Source organism: Triticum aestivum, chromosome 4B, assembly GCF_018294505.1.
Source record: "Triticum aestivum cultivar Chinese Spring chromosome 4B, IWGSC CS RefSeq v2.1, whole genome shotgun sequence".
NCBI classification, from domain to species: domain Eukaryota; kingdom Viridiplantae; phylum Streptophyta; class Magnoliopsida; order Poales; family Poaceae; genus Triticum; species Triticum aestivum.
The window spans coordinates 630,610,997-630,620,489 of NC_057804.1; the positions used below are offsets into that span (position 1 = coordinate 630,610,997).

The 9,493-nt window shown below is 47.9% G+C and overlaps 1 long non-coding RNA gene across 1 annotated transcript; it reads left to right on the plus strand.

Annotated features, from left to right (window-relative positions):
- Positions 1-7,205: 7,205 nt before the first annotated feature.
- On the plus strand, positions 7,206-7,922 carry LOC123089487 (uncharacterized). Its single transcript, XR_006442303.1, has 2 exons — positions 7,206-7,271; positions 7,521-7,922. It is a non-coding gene; the product is annotated as an uncharacterized lncRNA (long non-coding RNA).
- The last annotated feature ends 1,571 nt before the right edge of the window (positions 7,923-9,493 follow it).

A 9,493-nucleotide genomic window follows, 5' to 3' on the forward strand; every position in this document is an offset into this window, starting at 1 on the left:
CCATTAGTATATACTAATGGCGCACCACAATCTGATGCGCCATTAGAGTTTAAACAACTAATGGCGCACCATGCTACGGGTGCGCCATTAGTATCAATTTTTTTTAACTAGTGCGCCTGTCCAAACATACTAATGGCGCATCCTGGCAAAGTGCGCCATTAGTAGTTGTAACTACTAATGGCGCACTAGGCAGCAGGTGCGCCATTAGTATAGAATTTTTTTTTGAACTAGTGCGCCTATCCAAACATACTAATGGCGCATCCTGCCCAAGTGCGCCATTAGTAGTTGTAACTACTAATGGCGCACCAGGCAGTGGGTGCGCCATTAGTATAGGATTTTTTTTTGAACTAGTGCGCCTATCCAAACATACTAATGGCGCATCCTGCCCAAGTGCGCCATTAGTAGTTGTAAGTACTAATGGCGCACCATGCAAGAGGTGCGCCATTAGTAAGTGGGCAGCAACAAGATATTTGGGACAGCCTCTCCTACCCACACACTCACTTTCTCCCCACTTCATTCTCTCCACCTCCTCCTTGTCTCGGGTGCCTCCTCTTTTTCACCTCATTTCCACCATAGATTCATTCAAATTAAGTGGTTAAATTACCTTGTTTTAATAGGTAAGTAAGGGGGGAAGCTATATTTAGGTTGTTCTCCTTACAACAATGTGCACATGCACTTTTTACGGCCTAGCTAGATCTATGTATGTTCGTGGTGTTGCATATGTTTGTGGTGTTGCATATGTGTTTGTGTTTGGAGGTGTACCGGTATTTGATATGCGATAGTTGCCAATATTTTGCCAGAATGTTGATTCATTTCCGTTTCGGCGAGAATTTTGGCATTAAGCATTCTTTTTGGTCCTATTTTTAGGGAAGGTCATGCCAAATTTTTGTTTGGTTCTAAAATATCGTTTTGCTCTACCCAGCAGGCGACCATGGTCCGCACGATGAACGAAGGCATCGTGAATAGGTTTTTGAGGTCCGCGAAGGCCGAGATGCTTCAAAAGAACGAGACGGAGATAAGATGTCTGTGTCGAAGATGCAAGCTGAAGAGCCTTATTGCGGACCCGGATACCGGGCAGGTGCGGGACCACCTGCTGTTGCGTGGTTTCATGGATGGCTATCGGTGGCAAGGTGATGAAGATGACTACGAAGTCGTCCATGCGGGCCGGGCAAGAAATGAGGAAGGGCAGCAAGACAACCACCGCGGCTCGGGCGGGCGAGAAGACGAAGAATCCCCAGGAGATGATCACGACTGTGATGCTGTACACAGTCATCATGTAGAAGATGCAGGATATGATGATGAGGAAGATGCCGGAGCAGGCGATGGGCATGATCATGAAGATGATGATGCCGGCGGAGCAGACGACGCTGGACCATCGATGGGCTGGGTGCAGGACCCTCATATTCAAGAGCTGCTTCTCAAGCAGACGGATAACGCAAGAGCTGCGGCCCGAGAGAAAGCCAAGATGGATCAACTTGAGTTAGACGCGGTTACTCCATTGTATGAAGGATGCAGGCCCGAGGATACCCGCCTGAAAGTAACGCTCATGGCCCTGGAGATGAAGGTAAAACACAAAATGACCGACGCATGCTTCGATGAGAACATGTCATTCTGGCACGAACGTCTTCCCAAGGGGAACAAGTGCCCGACCAGTTTGGAGGAGGCGAAGAAAATCGTGTGTCCTCTGGATTTACCGCACGTGAAATACCATGTGTGCATGAACAATTGCATCATTTATCGGGACGAGCACGCGGAGTCTACAATATGTCCGGTGTGCGGTGTCACTCGATACAAGAAGATGAAGAAAGCTCCTCGAAAAGTGGTGTGGTACTTTCCGATCACTCCTCGTCTGCAGCGGTATTTCGCGGATCCTAAGGTAGCAAAGCTCCTGCGTTGGCACGCGGATAGGGAGGAGAAGAAGCGAGAAGATGACGCAAATGATCCGGAGATAGATAAAAAAGACAAGATGCTGAGTCACCCTAAGGATGCGAGCCAGTGGCAAGCATTGAACTTCGAATACCCAGAATTTGGGAACGATCCAAGGAACATCGTGCTGGGCGCGAGCACCGATGGAGTCAATCCGTTTGGCAGCCAGAGAAGCACACATAGCACCTGGCCTGTGTTTGTGTGGATGTACTACCTTCCCCCCTGGTTGTGCATGAAGAGGAAGTACATTCACATGAGTATGCTAATTGAAGGGCCAAAACAACCAGGGAACGACATCAATCTGTATCTGGGGCTGCTGAAAGAGGAGCTTGACACGCTGTGGAAAACACCAACCAATACGTGGGACGCCGCAGAGAAAGAATATTTCCCTATGAGAGCCGCACTGCTCACGACGGTGCACGACTATTTCGGTTACGGATATCTTGCGGGGCAGGTAGTCCACGGATTTTCTGGATGCGTAAGGTGCATGGATGACACAACGTATCACCAGCTAGATAGAGATCCCGGGTCTTCGAAAACCGTGTTCATGGGACATTGAAGGTGGCTTCGCGACGATGACCCGTGGAGGAAACGCAAGGATCTGTTCGATGGTGAAACCAAACCCCGAAAACGCCCGTGTACGAGGAGCGGCGAGGAAATAGACAAGCTGTTGAAAAATTGGAAAGACTGCCCACTGCCGGGAAAGAAGCAAAAGGCGCCAGAGCCGGGAAAGAAGCGAAAGGCGCCAGAGCCGCTGCTGAAGGTATGGAAAACGAGGTCTGTTTTCTGGGACTTGCCGTACTGGAAGATCCACCGTGTGCCTCACAGCCTTGATGTCATGCATATCACGAAGAACGTGTGCGAGAGTCTGCTTGGTACCCTGCTCAACATGCCAGAGAGGACCAAAGATGGGCCGAAAGCAAGGGCAGACTTGAAATCAATGGGCATCAGGCAGGAGCTTCACGCTATATATGATGATGATGATGATGATGATGATGATGATGATGATGATGATGATGATGAGGCGAAGCAGGACACAGAAAGTCGTCGCAAAGGCAAAAAGGCCAAGAAGACCGGAAATGACTACCCTCCCGCGTGCTTCACTCTAAGTCAGGAGGAGATCGAGCAGTTTTTCACCTGCCTCCTAGGAGTAAAACTTCCTTACGGTTACGCGGGGAAGATAAGCAGATACCTAGACCCAGCGAAGCAGAAGTTCAGCGGGATGAAGTCTCACGACTGTCACGTGCTGATGACGCAGATACTTCCAGTTGCAATCCGTGGGATCATGGACGCGCACGTCCGTGAAACGCTATTTGGCCTATGCAACTTCTTCGACGTCATCTCTCGGAAGTCGATTGGCGTGAGGCAACTCAGAAGGCTACAGGAAGAGATCGTGGTGATACTATGCGAGCTTGAGATGTACTTCCCGCCCGCATTCTTCGACGTTATGGTGCATCTGCTGGTCCATATAGTGGAGGATATCATCCAACTCGGGCCGATGTTCCTGCATAGCATGATGCCGTTCGAAAGGATGAATGGTGTCATCAAAGGATACGTTCGCAACATGTCACGTCCAGAAGGAAGCATAGCCAGGGGCTTTCTGACCGAAGAGTGCATCTCCTACTGCACGAATTATCTAGGCATCGAGAACCCCGTTGGTCTGCCCGTCAACAGGCACCTCGGCAGGCTCGCTGGATGGGGTCACCGTGAGGGTCGCCGCGAAATGCATGTCGACTTCGAGGGTCGACTCGCCGACTTTGAAAGAGCAAACCTAGTCGCGCTACAACACATAGACGTGGTCGATCCTTGGTTGGTAGAGCACAAAACCTTTATTAAAAAGACGTACAATGACCGAGGCCAACAGAGGACGGACGGAGATATACTCAAAGAGCACAACTCATGTTTCACGCGTTGGTTCAAGCATAAGCTTCTGTCGTACCCTTTACATGAGGATTCTTCCGCGGAAGAACAACTCATATTCGCCTTGTCACAGGGCGCCGAGCACAACCTGATGACCTATGAGGCGTACGATATCAACGGCTACACATTCTACACCGAGGCCAAGGACATGAAGAGCGATGGTTATCAGAACTCCGGGGTAACGATGGAATCCTACACCGGTAACGACAATGACAGATACTACGGAAGGATCGAGGAGATCTGGGAGCTGAGCTACGCTGGAGAGAAGGTCCCGATGTTCCGTGTCAGATGGGCCAAGAACGTCATAAAAGAAGACCGGTATTTCACCACCATGGTTATACCCGAAGCCAAATCCAAGACCGCGGGCGCAAACGTCACCGGAAAAATGAGCCATGGGTACTGGCTTCCCAAGTGGACCAATGCTTCTTCATTACCGACCCGCCAAAGCCCAGTCGTGTTGTCGTGAGGAGAGGCAAAAGGAAGATCATCGGAATGGATGGAGTAGCCAATGAGCAAGACTTCGACAAGTACGGCGACCCGATGATCGAACATGACGACGATGATGAAGTAGCAGCATACACCACAAGAAGAAGCAGGACCACCCTACCTAAAGGACGTCCGTTCCACAGAAGAACTCCATTTGCGAAAAAGAAGGGCAAGAAGATTGTGAATAGATAGCTAGCTAAGATCGATTGTATTTAAATCGTAGCCTTCATTTCTCGATTGTATTTCATGGGTACTTTTTGAACTATCATGAATATTTTTAAATTTCATGGACACTCGATCTCGATCCCCCTCCATCTCGATCGCTATCCCACCTTGCCAGATCCGGCCCCCCTCGCCGCCGAGCACCCCCCAGTCCACCGGCCGCCGCCGCCGACCCCCCGCACCCTCGATTCCCCTACCCAACCGCCGCCGCCGACCCCCCGCACCCCGCGCACCGTCTTATAAAAAAAATTAGTATCAAACAGCTTTTTAAATCCTACTGTCTTATAAAAAAAATATTACTGTTATTATTTAAACAAGTTTGAACATATTTAAACACAAATAAGTATCAAACAGCTTTTTAAATGCTAAAAAAAATTTGTGGAGCCCACCTCGATCCCCCTCCATCTCGACCGCTATCCCACCTCGCCAGATCCGGTCCCCCTCGGCGCCGAGCAACCCCCAAGTCCACCGGCCGCCGCCGCCGACCCACCGCACCCTCGATTCCCCTACCCAACCGCCGCCGCCGACACCCCGCACCCCGCGCACCGTCTTATAAAAAAAATAAGTATCAAACAGCTTTTTAAATGCTACTGTCTTATAAAAAAAATATTACTGTTATTATTTAAACAAGTTTGAACATATTTAAACATAAATAAGTATCAAACAGCTTTTTAAATGATAAAAAAAAATTGTGGAGCCTGGGAGTCGAACCCAGGACCTCCTGGTGTGAGAACTGGCTACTGACCAGTCGAGCTAGTAGAGTGGGCTTGACGTGGATAGGTTCTGGTAGTACATAACCTTTTGGCTCGAGTTGAAATAAAAAAAAGTACTAATGGCGCACCATGGTGAGGTGCGCCATTAGTATGGACATGCTAATGGCGCACCACGGTGAGGTGCGCCATTAGTATGGACATGCTAATGGCGCACCACGGTGAGGTGCGCCATTAGTATTGTGGCCCGATCCCCCTTCGCCCGATCCCCCCTTCGCCCGATCCCCCCTTCCCTCTCCCCCTCGCCAGTTCTCTCCCTCTCGATCCACCGCCGCCGCTGCCGCTGCCCTCGCCCTCGCCCTCGCCCTCGCCCTCTCCCTCCCTCGCCCTCTCCTCGCTGCCCGGACGCCGCCCGGACGCCGCGCCGACGCCGCCTCGACCCCGCCCCGACCCCGCCGCCCGGACGCCGCCCCGACCCCGCCACCCGGACGCCGCCCCGGACGCCGCCCCGACCCCGCCGCCCGGACGCCGCCCCGGACGCCGCCCCGACCCCGCCGCCCGGACGCTGCCCCGCCGCCCCGACGCCGCCTCGACCCCTGCCTCTCTACGAGGAGGTAACCCTAACCCCACCCGCGCACGTGGTGATCTAAGGTTATAGGGTATAGATCCTTTGATCCGTGCTTGGTATGGAAATGTTGCTCTCCGATCTCCTTAGGGCGATTCTATGACTTGCTTGTGGTGTTTGGTAATTTAGTGCAACTCTGCCTGCTCATATCTGGAGTATGAAGAAAATTGGGTGATTTTGTGCAGTCCTTTAGCTTGCTGTAGACTTGTAGATATGTAGCGAAAGCAAGTAGGGTTTGGTATGTGAGTTTTGTAGCTTTTATTATGATACATTCTTTAAACATGTGCTATGGTTTACCTGTTATTAGCATCCGTAGCGGGAATGGTTGCCGATCTCTGTTGGACACACTCGGATGGCATTTCGGTGTGTGCATCAGATAACTGTATCCATTTTAGTTCTGCTTGCTCTGATTAAAGTGGAAAGTACTGCCGTTATCTTATATGTTGTTCTGTTAGGATTGAATACAACAAGAGACGTGCCCATTTCTGTTATAGTACCCCTGAATAAAATGGTAAATACTGCAGTTATCATATACAATCTCTCAGGAGTGAATACCACAAGAAGCACATTTTTGTTAATATCCCCTGCTTCCTGATGTATTTGTTTCTTGGTAAAAGTGAACTTCCAATGAATATTTTTGTGCTGGAGCAGGCTGGAGGGGTATTCGGCTGTGCACATTTAATTATAGTATCTGGTGGAGATACCCTGTTCAAGGACAGGGGGGCGGGGGTGTGAACTTTGTGAAATCCTGTCCTATTGATGACTTTGCAAACTTATCAGGAGGTGGTGTTAGGAAATCTAAACAGTTTAAACTATATAGGAAGACATTTATAGGTTAGAAACAATCTGTTCTACTTCTGCAGATTATCTAGATAAGTGATGAAGTTTACTTAGTATAGTATTTTTTTTCTGTCACTTCTTTATCTACCAAAAGTGTGAACCCATGGTATGAGCCACTAATGCAAGCATCGTCATTCTTTTCTGAGTTTGTCTAATTCACATCTAAATGTTTTCTAAGGATGTCACATCTAAGCTCCCACAAATAACGCAGCAACAAGGAACAAAAAAAAAGCTGGGGCAAAAAAAAATACACCACAAACATAGTGGACACAAGGTTAGACGTGACATAAATGTGTCCTAGACAGACCCTTCTTTTCTTAGTGAAACATCAACTTTCCAAAGACAATATTCCAAACTGGACAGTTGATACATAGAGCTATTTTACTTTAACATTTAAAGTGTGGCTGCAAATCTGGGATGCAGGAGGTGAAAATTCATTGTCTAATCTGTTTCTCAGTTTCCTCTTTCAGAAACAAGAGATTTTTCAAGACCTTGCTCCACTGCTGTGGCACTCCTTTGGCACTGTTGCTGCACTGCTCCAGGTAGGTTACAGTTATTGCACTGTTCTAAATTCAGTCGCAATGGCAAGAGTACATATGTACTTGTGCAGTTCTTGTTATTTAAGTAAGGGTGGTTGTCCATGGTACTGAGTGCTGCTGTTTCTATGCCAAGTCTTAAATATTTCCATTGTTTATTGTTAAAAAGCTTTCCTCATTTTGGTGACTTTACAGAATAAGTAAATCTTAACTAGCAGTGGTTAATAATTAAGTCTTCTTCTTTTTCCTTTGCAGCTCACATCCCACTGTACCTGTACCCGTTCCTGAATACTACCAGCAAGACAAGACCTTTTGAGTACTTGAGGCTTACCAGCTTGGGTGTTATTGGTGCTCTTGTGAAGGTAAATTAAAACTAGATACTTATGCAAACTAGGAATGGATGGTCCATATAGATTTTTGCTTTAAATGGTGAGAGGGTTGAACCAGAGGGGAAAACAGTGATGGGGATTGGCTGTATTCTTTCTTTTTTTTGTAGACTATATCTTGTTCTTTTGGTATTCTCATTCCAGTAATCCAGTCATTTTAATCAAATGGACTGGTTGGGATTGGATCCCAGGAATCTCAACAGGAACTGTTATTTTTGAAGCAAACAGGCTAATGATTTGTTAGAAATTATATTGTTTCTTCTTTTGGATATCCGATTCTGATATGTCAGAAACACAACATATCAAAAGTTAGCAATGACCAAACTGGCATGTAACAGAGACACTATAAAAGATAGCCAACATCCAGTTAGGCCAACATAACAGTGAACAAAACTACTGTCAATCAGCTCAGTTCTAGTGCTGTTGGATTTTTCTCGAGTGTATTCTTGCAGTTTTGAAAATTCAGTTCATTCGGTTACTGAAAATTCAGTTAATTCAGTTAGGCACACAAATTTCAGAACTTTTGTGTGCCCTAGTACTTGGTGTTTGTAGAAAACCAGGAGTGTCAATGGGACTAGAATTCACTTGTTCTTATCTGGGTTTGTAAAACTTGTTCATGTACTGAACTACTAATGCCTTGTGATGCTCTGAATTACTTGTGATGCCTCTTAATTACTTGTGATCACATTGAGAAAGACTTGTAAAGATGATGATCATCTTTAACAGAAAACAATTTGTGATGATTTTGCTAGTTTGCTGGGTTTTGTCTCCGACCATCGTGTCGTGATGATTTTGCAGGTACCCCGAGAGGCCCTTGAGTTTGCCGGAATGTCGATTAACTTCCGTTCCGGCAAATTCGGGTACTCCATATGTCCTATTTTCAGCAAAGGTCATGCTGAAATTTTCCGTGAATTTTAGCATGACTTTGCTAAAAATAGGACATATGGGGTACTTGTGACTAATGCATGGGCCGGGGTATCTTAGTAGTTAATTAAGTAGGATCAAGTGCCCCGGCGTACTTGTGACTAATGCATGGCTTTTAGGGTGCCTCGGTGTCGATAAAAACCGAAATGATGAAAAGTTAGGCTTTTAGGGTGCCTTGGCGTCGAAAAACCCTCAATGATAAAAGCTTAGATTTTAGGATGCCTCGGTGTCGACAAACCCTAAATGATGAGACCATGATCTTGTTCCTTGACAATAACCAACTTTTTGACCAAACTTTGTTTCTATTTAGAGAGAAACATGGCCCACAACGATGAGGCCGGGGGTTCGGGCGGCAAGGCATTCTGGGAGCTGTCCCAGGAGATGGAGGAACAACCTCACTTGTATGAGGCCGCCGCCTTCCCCACCGATCCTGAGACCACGGATGGTGCCGCCGAGGATGACCACACTGATGCCACCACTGATGGTGCCGTCGAGGATGCCACCACTGATGATGGCGGCGCACGCACAGATAGCAGCCAGCCGAAGAGGCAACGAAAGGACCGGCGCCCGATCGTGCTCCGCACCCTCAAGGAGGAAGTTACTGAAGTGGACTCCAACGGGAATCCAACGGCGCCCGAACGAATAGTCAAGGGGTACTCGCTTCAGCTCGGGTGCATTGTCCGGAGCACCGTCTCGATCAACACCGAGAACCTGAGGCATCCTGACCGGGGGAATTTGCGCCACCTCCTCTTCACGAAGCTGCACGAACGATACAAGTTCCCCGCTGAATTCGAAAACACAAGCCTCAAAGGGAATAAAGTGAACAATGCTGCCCTCACGAAGATGAGCAAGGCCCTGTCTACTTGGAAAAGCAATGTGAAGAGAATGATCGAGAAAGGTGAGAGTTATGAGAAGATC